Below are 13071 nucleotides of genomic sequence, written 5' to 3' on the forward strand. Positions count from 1 at the left end.
AAATAATTCTTTTAAAAAAAGAAAAAGAAAGATTAATTAGTCCTCCATCTTTAATCTCAGTCTCAGGCAAAGTCTCTGGACAAGGGCAAAATTCAAACTTGCTGCCAAGCCAAAAATGATCTGGAGTCCAACAACCAATGTAGTCTTTCTTCCCAGGAGAAACCTCCCCAATCTGATCTTTACAGGCAGGTTTCCTATCAGTCTTCTGGTCTGAGCTCTGACCAGAATCTTCACTCCAGAATAGCTGAACCTGTTCCAGTGATTCACTTGTAGGCAGCATCTCCAAACCTTTCCTATCTCTTCTCATAAGCCATTCCCAAAAGCTTATAATCCACATGGTCAGGTATAACCACAGCAATGACCCCACTCCTGGTACTAAATTCTGTATTAGTTACTCTTCTCTCATTGCTGGGACAAATACCTGACACTCAAAATCAGGGAAAGAAAGGTTTATTTAGCTCACAGTTACTAGAGGTTTCAAGACACTGGGGGAGAGGCTGGGGCACTGTCTTGTCCAGGATGACCCTCTCCATCTCCACACCTCTCTGAAAGCACAGGCTAGCCAGTTTAAAGGTTCATTCTCTTTGGACCCACCCTGGTCCTCTGGCCCTGCTCCTCAAGCCACTCATTGCTTCTCCAGCCCTATCTGCCCCATAACTTACATGAGGCTTTGGGGGAACAACTAGACACAAACTATAACAATACATGTATTTAAATGGAATCAACCTCTCTTTGATTGTGTGTTTAGGTTTTTTTTAATTTTTCTTACCCCAAGTGTATAAATGTATTCTATATTTTCTTCCAAAACTCTTCCTACAATTCTAGGCATTTTTTGGTTATCTCAGAATATTGAAATTTTTATTCCATTGTCCCCTGAACACCATTTGGCTGTGGGGAAAGTCAACTGTAAATGTTGACCTTATATTAACTCATCTTTATTCCCTGGTTATTTTTTAAGGCTTTTTCAGAGTTTTCAATATTCTTCAGTTTAACTATGAAAGAATTCCTTTATGGTACTATAAATTCAGTGGGCTTCCTGAATCTTAATTCTGCATATTTATTCACTGATTCTAAGGTAAGTCTTAGTCATGAAGTCCTCAAAAAAAAAATTAATCCTAGCCACTTGTGAGGCTGTGGGAGAAAAATTGCAAGTTTGAATCCAGCCAAGGCAACTTGATGACAACCTGACTCAAACTAAAAAATAGAAAGAGCCAGGGTGTGTGCAGTGGTAGAGTGTCCCTGACTTCAGTCCTCAGAATAGTGGTTACTAGAGGCCAGAAAGGGTAGACTGCATAAGGGCATGAGGTTGGTTAACAAGCACAAAGTTAGTTAGAAGGCAGACAGTACAACTCAGTGGTAGAGTGCTTGCCTAGTATGTCTGAGGCTCTAGGTTCAACCCTCATTACCACAAAACCAAACCAAAATTAGATAGAAGGAATAAGTTCTAGTGTTGCATAGTACAGTAGGGTGACTATAATTAACAATATTTCAAAATATATTTTATACTTATATCGAAACATGACTTTGTACCCTACAAATAGGTATAATTACTCATAATCATTAAATGTCACAATTTGTTAAAATTTCCTGAACTTTCCTGCCCTCAGCTTCCCTCTCCTTTCAGCACCCTGGTTTGCCCTGTGCCCATCCTCCCCATGCTGTTTCCCAGGTCTCTTTCCCACCCAGGTTTCTACCTCTCTGACTCTCTGTTACACATTCTGGATAATTCGCTCAAACATATCTATCTTCTTACAGCTTTGTCACTCTAATTTTCTCTTTAAGTGATCATTTGCATTTTTATATTAATTTTTATATTTGCCTTTATAAATACCCTACTTGGTACTTCCAAATATGCTTGTTTGTCTTTCATTATTAACAGTATCTTAAATTTTTTAAGAGTGAATACAAAACAGTAAAAAAATAAAATAAAAAATTAGAAATGATTCAGAATTTCACTGAAAAAAACAATAGGAATTCAACAATAGTTGCATTTCATAATGTTATCTTCAAATTAGATGTTTAGATTACCAGATATGAACATGGAAAATTGGTTTTAAAAAGTTATAAGAAATTAAAAAGAAGAAAACAAGTTAAGCATTAATTGCTCCTTTCAATAGAACAACAGAAATCAACAATATAATTATCTAAGCGATCCTGCATATATACATAAATATATTTTCCCTTCTTTTGTCCTTTTCTTCAGCCCAGTTTTTCCTTCCCATTGATTACATTTTTATCACTACTTTTTCTTTTTTTTTTTCTGGTACATGGATTGAACCCAGAGCTTTTGCACTGAGCTACATTCCCAGATTTTTTTTTATTTTTTTATCTTGAGGCAGGGGCTCACAAAGTTGTCTAGGCATGGCTCAATCTTGTGATCCTCCTGTCTCAGTCCATTAAACAAAGTAGAGGAATTACAGGTATGTACCACCATGTCCTTTAAAAAGATGCATTAGAGATATTAATTCATATTTTGTGTTTGATAATTACCATATCTAAACACTTTGCTGTGGTTTTGTTCCAGTTTTTATCTCCTGCTTTCTCTACCACTATGAGACCATGAAAATAGAGGCCATTCCTTGAAGAAATGATTGATTCCAGAGTTGGAACACATGAAAACACAAGATAAGACTGGAATGTTTTGTTATATCAGAAAGTAAGAAATTGCTCAAAAAATGTTGAGATGATAACAAAAGTAAAATAGAACCAAAAAGAAAGGGTTCTCATTGCTCACATCTGGGAAAATCTTTAGAAACATAATAAACCATGATAATGATAGAATATAATCCATGGAAAGAATCTATGGGTCCATATAGATGATAGACAAATAAATAGGGAAAAATTTTCCTTAAATAAGTGTCCATAAACAAATGTAAGAAAGATAATGTAATTTGAATCACCATTTGACAACCATATAGTAATGCTTGCTTGAAGCACGAATGACAGAAATTAATAGGCAAAAGTTTGATGAGACATAAAATATTTACACAGTCTCAAGGCATCTTACTAGAAATCCTTATTAATTGCATATGAAAAAATGGTAACAACAATGGGGAAACTGGGCATTTATCACCTTATGCAAATGCCATCATTCACATATGGTTTGATTGTGTTCCCAAGTTGGTCCTCAGTGTGAAAATGCTGGGAAGTGCTAAAGAATATTTTAAGAGGTGGGGCCCAATGGAGACATTTGACCTAGGGATGGAGACCTCAGCCAGTGAGGAAGAGCGAAGCTGGCCCCTCCCTGTGGCCTGGCTCCCTGTCACACCCTGTGATCTCTCCCTCGCAGACATGCCTACCATGGCGGCATCAGCCATGAGGCTTTCCCTGGAGCCCAGCCAACACTGGTGCTGTCCCTGAACCTCCACAACTGTGAAGTAAATGAACTTCTTTTCTTATATGAAATATTCAACTTCAGGTATTCCATTATAAAAACAAACAATGAGCAAATATATAAAGCAATTGCAAATGGAAAAATGGTCATGGTGTATGCTTGGTACAATGCAGTGAGAAGGACATAACATCACTCCCATTGCATTCTTTTCCTTTATTTAGTACAGGGTCTATAAGGTTTGTACAGGGTCTATAAGGTTTGTACAGGGTCTCACTATGTAGATTGGACTCGTAGTGATTCTCCTGTTTTCAGCCTCACAAATGCCAGAATTACAGGTGCACAGCACCATGCCCAGTCTCAATCGCCACCTCAGCCTGCCCCATGCCACACGGGATGGAACCCCGGCCACTGCTAACCAGGCACTTTAGTCCACTGAGCTTTCTGGCCTACTCTCTCCCATTATATTCTTGCCCAAACATGTATAAGCTAAATTCAAACATGAGGAAACATGAGAAAAACATGAATTAAACAAAATTCTGAAAAAAGAGCCAACCCAGAAAGGGTAAAGAAAGGTGTAGAACAGTTCCAGACTAAAGGAGAATAAAAAGACAAAAAAAAAAATCAAATGCAGCATGGGGTTCTGGACTCAACACAGGATCAGAAAGCTCTGTTATGGAGAGTAAGATTTTCAGGCTCAAACCCAGGCAAGTTGTAGAGGATGCCATTGACAGCTGCTGCTGCAGTTCTGGTAAGGTGTCCAGGGAAGATAGGTACTGCAGTGAGGTCACGAATTGTCAGGGAACATACCTGGAATTCCTAGGGAACCTTCACCCTGCAAATGCTACAAGGCCTCTGCAGATGAAGAGCTGGCCCTCACCAAAGGCAAATGGGAAGGTGAACATGATCTCGAGGGGCCAGGGGCCCTGGTAAGAATGCAAGCCTTCTCTTGGAAGAAATCACATAGAACTAACAAAGATGAGAAACCAACTATTGTCCTATTGTCAGCTGAAAAGGTGCTCCACTCACTAATAACCCAAGACCAAAATTAGAGATACAAAAATAAGTTTACCTAAAGATAAGTAGACCAATCCAAGTCTTGGACTGAGTATGTTGCAGAATATTTTGGCCCTTATTCTCCTGTTCCAGGCAAGTGTCTGCTGTCTTGCAAATTGCCTAAGATGATTTAGCCCAGAGTAAATTAACAAAGAGGGGGAAAACCCTCAAGAAAAGACTGCAAAAGCTAACTGACTAAAATAAGTACTGAAAAAAATGAGTGGGATCTGCAAACAGAAGAAAATCATCTGGGAAAATTCTGCAATGTTGGAAGGATCCACTGAGATTTCTCTTGAATTTCATAATGTTATTTAGTAAACAAAATCTGATGATATGGATGAACCACGTGATTTCTGACCCCGATAACTGTAGTAACTTTGGCTTTGGATGTTGAAGTTTCTTAGTATCTGTTGAGAGTTACTGTAAATAACTTTTTATTCTGCTACAAAAATATCTTTGTAACTAACTTAGTCACTTGTCATTTTGTAGCCTCTGCATTGAAATAGAAATGTCTTGTGGAGAAAAATGACTAGATTATGAACTCTACTCAAATGATAATTTTAAATGGGATCCTTTCTGAACAAAGAGAATGTAGAAGATAAAAACCCAAATCCTCTGTGGTGTAGAAAGTGAGTTTTGGTTTTCAGTGTACAGTATACAGTACGTCAATGACATCTTTTATCATTGTTTCTGATTTCTTAGAAAATATCATTCTTGCCTTTCTCAAAATAATAAGAATCAGCGAGTGTTTCTATTTTCTTCATTTTTCTAATTTTAGCCTTTTAGATACCTAGTAATTATCAAAACGTTCTGCATTTTAACCTAATTTTGTCAAACTTTTCTTATTATCTGGACTATGCAGAATATTATCTACTAGGTATAACGATTTTTGTTCTTATGAACACCACCATTTTCTTAAAAATTACTTGTTGAAAACACCACCATTTTCTTATAGTTGTAATGAAAAGCTTTCAAGATAGATACCAAATACTGTAACTCAAAAGAAAGAAATTAGGAAAATAGGAAAGAGAGATGTTATTGTCATAAGAACATTATTGGAACAAATGAAAAAACTTGAATGAGATCTGTAGATTAAACAATAGTATTTTATTCACATTAATTTTATAGCTTTTATTGTTCTACTATAGCTATAAGAGAATACACATATTTGGGGGATATACATGCACATATATACACATAGATATACTCACACATCTAGATGGAGATATGGATATAAAGATGTAGGTGTAGATACACATAGATGTAGAGGTAGATACAAAGACATGAAGATGTAGAGAGATGTCTCTATAGAGGAGGAGTAAATACAAAGAACTATTGTAGAACATTAATAACAGTCACACCTAGGAACCTGGAAGAGGATTCTTTGTGTCATGGTTCCATTTGGAACATTTCCTTAAGTGTAAAATTATCCCAAACTAATAAAAACTTTTAAAGAGAGAAAAATTGGTTTGGAAAAGAGTCTGGAACCAGGAATGGCATCAGGAACTGGATCAGGCCTGTTTTCTGTTCATCTTCCAGAGAAACACTGTGGTGGCATAGAGACAACCTGAATTTAAAGAAATCAGAATTGATGGAGCTGAGGCATGAAGTTGCGGACCAAGTGCCAAAGGTGGGCAATTACCAATGCGCCACCAAGGCCTGGTGCTTACCAACAGCTGCAAGGAGAGGAGACTACAAACAACAGATTCAGAAGCACTCAGAGAAGCAATGCTGTGTGTATTTGGGCAAGTGCAGTAGTCTAAACTGTCCAGTTTGTTAGATTAAGTTTGGACTGGAAGAAGAAAAGGCAAATAAAATCAGTTATAATGTCTTATTATTCTCATTATTATTTTATTTATTGATGGAGGGTCTTACTACTCAGCTCAGACTTGTAGTCTTCCTGTTTCAGCCTCCCCAGTGCTAGGATTATAGGTGTGCACCACTTCACCCAGTTCCAGGCTGGAACAGCACGCAGTACCGGGCATTAAACTCAGGTCCTTCCAATTTATAATTTAATGTGAACTTATTAAGACTTGCTGAAACTGCACCAACACACATTAGTATAAACTCCCTAGACCTGTTTCCATACAATAGAGCATGGAATACCTGCATAGGGTCATTCTAATTTAAATCACAGGATATTTAAAATCAGTTCTTCAGTCACATTAACCGTACTGCAACTCCTCAATAGCTACATGTGGCTAGTGACTACTGATAACTGTTACGAACAATGCAGGGAATACTTTGATCTTCACAGAAATTCAGCACATCCTGGAATTCTGCAAAAAGTACTAGACATCATTGTCCTAGAAGCCAAAGATCTCAACACTGATAAAAATAATTATAATTTTTCATTTCATATTCTTCAACTCACGGAAAATATCAGGCAAAACATGAGAAATGGTCCTCAATAAAATCAAACCATTCAATCCTCATATTGGATTCAATACCAGAGAAATTCTCTGTGCCAAACAGGAGAGATTCGTGAGTCTTGGGATCACTGCAATTGGGGAGATTCTGATATTGCTCTGTCCTCTAACGTCATATTAGCTTTACGGTTGGTCTGCATTTTCCATCACCCTCCACCCCTCCTCCACACTGTGGAAAATACTGTTCATGATTCATTCATTTGCAGAATGGTTTGGCAAGAATTATCCTCGACCAAGACAAACTTCCAATAATGAAACCTATAATTTTACCCAAGGAAGTGAGGAAAATGACTCAAACATCTGCATTAGCAATTAAGGAGGGCTGAGGATGTGGCTCTATGGGACAGCACTTGCCTAGCATATGCAAGGCCTTGGGTTGGACTTCCTGAAAACACACACACACACACACACACACACACACACACACACACCACAAAACAGGAGCTAAAGACTTCAGTTCTCTTCAAGATTTGAGTCATCAATACCAAGAGATTATAAAACACTAAAGTTTCAAGACCAATAATCACTTCCTGTCAGAGCTGACAAGGACTGATTGCTCAGTGCAAGCTGAAGGTAAGACAACCTATTGTTATCTGGTAGCTTCTTTAGAAACGACTTGCCAATCAAAAGTATTCCAGGTCCCTCTTGCCTCAGACAAAGGATGAGGCAAGCCAAAAACAGTGCCAGAAAATTATTTGAAAAGTGAGGGGTGAATGAGAATGGTTGAAAACCACCTCTGCAGAATAAACTTGGGCAGAGCAAGAGAAATAGAAGATAAAGGCAAAAATAAAGGTACATGCTACCTTTGGGAAATGTAGCATGAGCTACCATGAGTCACCATAGCAGGCTCCTTGTGGTCTCTGCGTCCTCGTACACAGTCCACATCTCATGGGAATCCACGAGATTTTCTGGGTACTAGGTCCTGATGCTTTCCTGGAGTCTAGTAATTGACAGGTCCCACTTATTTTCCTAGCCAGCTTCGCCGTGTCCTGTCTTCTCTATCAGTATGATCACCATGAATATCTTAAACACACTCAAGTAGAACCCAGGGGTAAAATTCAGTTTGACACTATTTGTACAACATTTGGAAGCATGCAAAACAATGCTATAGATTGTTTTTTAATATACAGTAGTATATTCAATAGAAATATTTTTCTTGGTAATAATAAATACCATCTCAAGGTAGTTATGACTTCTCAAGAAAGAGGGACAGAAAAGAATAATACAAAGAAGACAGGTACAGAGTTTCAACCATGTTATGTTAAATATTTTATTTTCATTTTTAAAAAATCCAAAGCAGAGAAGGCTTCACATTAAAGTCCTGCTGAGCCATAGGTGGGTACAGAGGTGTCATCCCCATTAGTCTTTTATTTTTTCAACTGTTTAAAATACTTCATAGCAAAAGAAACATTAATAAAACAAATTCTACTTCTCCCATTTAGTATTTGTGTGATCTTGAGCTTCCTTTTCTCCAGACTAATATAATACCTACTGGACAGTTTATGATATGAAGTGTGGGAGAGATGAGGCACACCCAGAGCACACTCCGAGAGCAACAGGACACTCTCATGCAATCACCCACTGCAAAGACCCTCCTCCAAACCACTGGGGCACCAAGTATCAAGGGTCCAGACACATGGCACACAGTCTTTGTGCTGTGCTCTAAATGAGAGAGCAGAGGCAGCTGCTTTCCTTTTGGACTGGAAAGGATTGGAGGCATGAAGCTGGACCCCAGGGTTCCAGTTAAAATACAGGGAAAGTTTGGTTTGTAAGATTCTCTGCTTACTTTGGCTGGCCAGGCTGGCCATTTCCACATCTGTCCACAGGTCAGGAGAAGCAAAATATGTGGTTGTAAACACAAGTCGTGGTTCACACACATCAGCACTTTGGGAACCCAGCTTTGACTTTGCAGATCTATCTGGATTGCCTACTGCCTGCAGGGGTAGGCTGCCCACATGGGAGGTCAGCACCGGTGAAGGCAGAGAGTGCAGGCCAGTCTGAAATGCCTCCTCCCTTCCCGTCACACATCTTCCAGTCAGTCCAACATCCTCTCTGAAACACTTCTCCTGAATGCTGTTTTCCCTGCCAGCCCTGTACTCTGTTCCTCCTGGAGTCCTCCAACAAAATAAGAGAGCAAAAAAATGAAAGAGTGACACATGGGTTCCAGGAAATACCAGAACCAAGCCAGTATTAAGTTGAAGTTCCAGGATAAAGGCAGACAACACAGTGAGAGAAGAATCAGACTAAATTGGAGATGGACAGCAAAAGCCTCCAGAAAAGAAAGTTGAAAGAAAGGGTAGACTCCATAGAGTTCATGCTTTTCCTTGTTAGCAAGAATAATCAAAGTTTCCAATGCAGGCAGACGGTGAATGACAGAAGAAAAGAAACATCAGCTGAAAATTCCAGCAGGCCATCTTACTAGTTTGTGACTAGAGTGGGAAGTGGTAGTGGCCAGGGCCTGGGGTGGCAAGAGGGGGACAGGCTGCAAGGAGGGCTGCAAAATTCCTTCCCTTCACCTTTCCAGTGGGGATAGTGTGATGTGTTTTGGGAGGGATTCTCTGAGGCAGTTCTGGAGGAAAGCTGTCTAAGTGGTGCAAAGTACTAAGTAGTGTCAGACCTTCTCTCTGTGGCTCATGCAGCACATGTGGCCCATCCTCACAGTGTGGTGGGCAGAGCTGCGGAAGACCAAACCCCCTGAAAGCTTACTTTTCTCTACCTAGCTAATAACATCATTCAAAACAGCGAAAGGAAGAGGTCAAAGTTTACAAAAGATATTGCACCAGTTACAGTAGAGGCTTTTAGGTATGCTTCAAATGAAACTGATGAAAGTTGTAAGAGGCACCTTGGAAGATCATTATCATTTGAGAAGAAAATTACAAGATCTAGAAAAAGCAGCAGCTTCAGGTGATTCAGCAGTTCATCAGAGGATAGTTGGCTTGAGTTTGTTTTTGTTTTTGTTTGTTGTCTGTTGAAATCAAAAATGCAACCCTACTAGACAAAGAAACAGATACAAAATCTAGAAAAAGGCTTCCTAAAATGGTAGAGGATGCTTGTGTGCTGGTTGTAGATTACAATGACAAATTGGCAGCAGAAATAGATGGTATAAAGCAACTCACTCAAATATTGGAAGATTTTCATCACTGTCAAAGGAAGCCCTGTAGAGAAAGCACATAAACTGGAAGAATACAAAGTGAGTTAGCCAGAGCTTCCTTGGTGTACAAAGAACTCAGATCCTAGATCTGGACCCTGGTAGCTTTATCTAGTTGCCCAAAGTAACTGCAGCCACATGCATCTGCTCTTCGCAGGAGATCTCGACAGTGAACACTAATGGCCATTCTCCTTCTAGGGTTCAGGACCTTGCAAGAAATGAAGACAGATTAGGTGGATAGTCGTGCAGCAAAGAAAACTGATCATTTCTTTTGGTTTACAGTGAGCTATGATTTGTATATTTGCAAAGTTCAGTCTATATTGTCATTGGATTGAGGATTTTCATTCACAAAATTTAAGCAGGTATGAAGGACTAAAATAGGATTTAAGAACATTGAGGTTTAAAGAGTTGTTTAATTTTAGAAAATCTGGTGCCAGCCAATAATATTTGTGCATATGTAATAATAACATTTTCAAGTCTTAGTTAAAAAACTGTATTTTCTAAGATTTACATTAATGAAGGTATTTAAGATTATTTAGAGAAATAGATTTCTCATTTGATGTAATATTTCTTAGTTTCACTATGTGAAAAACATTGTCCCCTGTGTATTTTGGTAATAACTTTAGCCTTTTAGAGATATACTACAAATTTCCTCACTTTTTTTACATTGTACATCTAATAAAAACCATATTGCTTTTAGTTACAGTTTTCTTTTTTAATGTCATGCACAAGATATGCTGCTGATTTAAGAAATTTTTATAAGTCCTTGGTGTTCTCTTGATCCTAGTAAATACTGATTGCCTGTTTCATTCCTTTCTTCAGTTGTATTGTTTCTCTTTTTTTTTTTTTTTTTTTTTTTTTTGCCATGGGTTATATTTTTCAAATTGGATGATGTGAACCATATCACTATTATATTTACTGTTGGTAAAAGTAGTTTTTGTTGTTTCAAACTGAAGTTTACTAAGATTCAGCAAATTGACCTACTGAAAATTCAGGCCTCCCACCTCCAGCCACTGATCAGGCCCTGTGCGTGGGTCCCACTGCCCACCAGTACCTCCCTCCAGCCAGAGGTCAGGCCTAGTGTGGAACCCTGCAGCAGAACTCCTGGCAGAAAGGCTAGGGGTGAGACCCACCCAGCTAATCCAGAAGCAGAACAGCTTGCCAGGAGGGCACAGCAGGTTCACTTCCACAGGCTGCTGCAGGAAGAAGCTGAGTGCAACAGCCAGACCCAAGCCAGACCCAGCTGGATGAGTTCAAACTTGGTAGATCCAGACCCAGTAAGCTGAGACACATACTACTAGACCCAGATATATGAGAGCATTTCTCTCTCTCTCTCATGAGAGAGAGAGAGAGAGAGAGAGAGAGAGAGAGAGAGAGTGAGAGAGAGAAAGAGGGAGAGAAAGGGGCAACAGGTAGCCAGGGTGAAAGTCTGCCTGGAAGACTCCAAGTACATCAAGAGGACATAATCAGACAGATCTTAGGGGAACTAATTTAATACAAATTCCCAATTTTATATCTGCTTAGCTATACAGTCTTAATGCTTGCCCTTATGGTCCAAAATACAAACCCATTAATTACAAAAGGTTTTCAACTGCTAAATCAGACTACCCAATACGAGTGTTGCTAATTATACTGCCGTAAATACAAAATAACAACTGCCTTAATTACATAATATTCCTTGGGTAATAATATCCATAGGTACTAAGGTAACTAGAACAAAGGTCTACACCAAAAGTCAGAAGACACTGGTATATAAGATGACAAAGACAAGGAGCAAAATGCATTCTCAGGCCCTGAGCCCACTCAGAACAAAGGCAGGAACAACTAGCATTGTAGAAATTGGAATTCACACTCCTAAAATCTCTGAAACAATAGCACCTGAAGTAAAGAAACAACTGCACAAAGATATATAGGAAATCAGATCAGAAATAATTTCTGAAGTAAAAAAACAAAACAATAATAAAGAATTACTGCAGACCCAGTCCTAGCCCAGGCCCGGTGAGTGTGTGGGAGAGCTTCTGCCTATCCTGCACTGGCAGGACCTACTAGTGGTCCCAGGCCAGGCGCAGCCTGGGTGAGACCCTCTTGCACCCCCCACCACTCCACAGCACCTCTGTAACCCCACCCTCCCAGTAGGACTTTGTGCTGCATTCCGGGAACCCCAGACCCAGTCCTAGCCCAGGCCCAGTGAGTGTGTGGGAGAGCTTCCAGCTACCCTGCGCCAGCAGAACATACTAGTGGTCCCAGCCCAGGCACAGCCTGGGTGAGACCCTCTTCCACCCCCTTGGGACGTACCCCACCACTCCGCAGCACCTCCAACACCTCACCTGCAGAGTAGGAATTTCTGCTGCATTCCAGGAAACCCAGACCCAGTCCTAGGCCAGGCCCAGTAAGTGTGTGGGAGAGCTGCCTCTCCCCCGTACTCCATCTTCTCCCCTTAAGGCTCAGCTCAGGCCTGGCATACAGGCCTGGGGTGAAACCCTGCAGCTGAAATCCCTGCAGAGAGTGCAGAGGATAGAACCACCCACCTAGTCCAGGAGCAGAAAATCTTGGCACAGGGCACAACAGGTTCACCCCCCAAAGGCAGCAGCAGGAGGGAGCTGAGCACAGCAGCCAGACCCAAGCCACGCACAGCTGGATAAATCCAAACTTTGTAGATCTGCACCTGAACTTCAGTACATGCTAAGGTTATAACTGCAACAAACATCTACAACAAAGGTCAGAAGACAGTGCTATACAAAATGATGAGAAGGAACAAAATGCAACCTCAGAAGCCAACACCACCTGTAAAAAATGCAGCGGACACTAACACAGAACAAATTGGAAATCACACAGCTGAAAGTAATGAATCAACAGCTTCTGAAATAAAGAAACAGCTGCAAAAAGGCATAGAGGAACTCAGATTGGAAATAAAAAAGAAATCCCTGAATTAATAACATCTCCACTAAAGAATCAAATGCAGAAACATATGGAGGAAACCAAATGCCCACCCAGAACAAGTGCAGAGGACACAAGCTCAGCTCAAGTGTATGAATAAATAGCATCGATAATAAATAAGCAACAACAGAAAGGTATAGAGGAACTCAGAGCACAATTCTTTCTGAAAT

The 13071-nt window shown here is 39.8% G+C and overlaps 1 pseudogene; it reads left to right on the top strand.

The window, feature by feature from the left end:
* The first annotated feature begins 6787 nt into the window (after positions 1-6787).
* On the top strand, positions 6788-10144 carry LOC111817464 (annotated as a pseudogene).
* The last annotated feature ends 2927 nt before the right edge of the window (positions 10145-13071 follow it).

This window comes from Octodon degus, unplaced genomic scaffold (genome assembly GCF_000260255.1).
Source record: "Octodon degus isolate 3935 unplaced genomic scaffold, OctDeg1.0 scaffold00058, whole genome shotgun sequence".
Taxonomy (NCBI): domain Eukaryota; kingdom Metazoa; phylum Chordata; class Mammalia; order Rodentia; family Octodontidae; genus Octodon; species Octodon degus.